The sequence below is a fragment of the Dipodomys merriami genome, unplaced genomic scaffold (genome assembly GCF_024711535.1).
Source record: "Dipodomys merriami isolate MVZ:Mamm:240054 unplaced genomic scaffold, mDipMer1.0.p SCAF_1290, whole genome shotgun sequence".
Lineage (NCBI taxonomy): Eukaryota > Metazoa > Chordata > Mammalia > Rodentia > Heteromyidae > Dipodomys > Dipodomys merriami.
The window spans coordinates 107,679-108,917 of record NW_027202594.1 but is presented as its reverse complement, the minus strand read 5'-3'; the positions used below and the strand labels follow the sequence as shown (position 1 = coordinate 108,917).

The 1,239-nt window shown below is 33.0% G+C and overlaps 1 non-coding gene across 1 annotated transcript; it reads right to left on the bottom strand.

The window, feature by feature from the left end:
* Positions 1–493: 493 nt before the first annotated feature.
* On the bottom strand, positions 494–595 carry LOC138824473 (U6 spliceosomal RNA). The gene has a single exon (XR_011371094.1). It is a non-coding gene; the product is annotated as a U6 spliceosomal RNA (small nuclear RNA).
* Positions 596–1,239: the final 644 nt, after the last annotated feature.

Here is a 1,239-nt window from a genome sequence, read left to right as displayed (position 1 = left end):
GACCTATCTTTCTTTGGGCCTGGCTTACTTCACTTCTTTGAGCCTGGCTTAATTCACTTAATATAAATTTTTCCATGTCTTTCCATTTCCTAACTGGGTGATGTCATTCTTTCTGATGGAGGCATAGAATTCCAGTACACACACACACACACACACACACACACACACACACACACACACACACACACACACACACACACACACATTTTCTTGATCCATTAGTTTACTGTGGGGCCTCGGGTTTGGTTCTGTATCTTAGCTTTGGTAAATAATGCTGCAATGAACATAGTTTTGCTGGTAGTTTTAGTATGGTCTTGTTTGTGATCATTTGGGTGAATGCCAAAATGGGATTGCTGGGACTTAGGGGCGCTCTATTGTAGTCTTTTGAGGAACCGCCATACTACTTTCCAAACTCTTCGAACAAGTTTAAACTCCCAACAACAATGCATTAAGGTTCCCTTCTGTCCACATCCCCTCCAGCATCTGTTCTTTTAAAAATCTAGAATGCTTCACGAAGTTGAGTGTCATCCTCAGTCAGGGGCTATTCTTCTCTTTATTGTTCCAATGTTAGTGTATGTGCTACTGAATTGAGCACAGAACATTTTTTATACATAAAGTGTAATTGATTTTCTTAAACTAGACAATTCCACAAAAATTTAATTCAAAAGAATTGTCGTGAAATTTTAGAATCATGTATTTCTTACATAAGAACACATTTAAGAATAAAGTCAAGTTTGACATGTCAAAAACAAAATAATACCAGATATTTGTTGTTCAACAGATCTGTAGAAGGAATTCAATTAATCTGTACAAGGAACCTGCCATAATGAACACTATAGAAAGTGTTAAGGTTTGTTAAAAGTTTTAATGTTTTAAATATGTTTAATTTTGGGAATTTGCTCATATATGCCAAAATTAAGACTATTTAGCAGGTTATAAAACTTTTTCATAAAGCATTTAAGATTCATGGTACATACTACTAAATATGTACATTTCAGAGTTTATAGAAACATTACTAATGAGAAGTTGCAAAGTGTTTGTGTAAAGAAGCAGATTTAAGACATTAACTGCACAGTTTCTGTTAAAATTTAAAGGCTTCTTTACTTTATATATTAGTGAGGAACAAATGATGGTATAAGCCATATACAAATGATGAGATGAACCATAAATAATAATCTTAATAATAATAATAATAATAATAATAATAATAATAGTAATCTTTAAAGGCTACTCATAGCC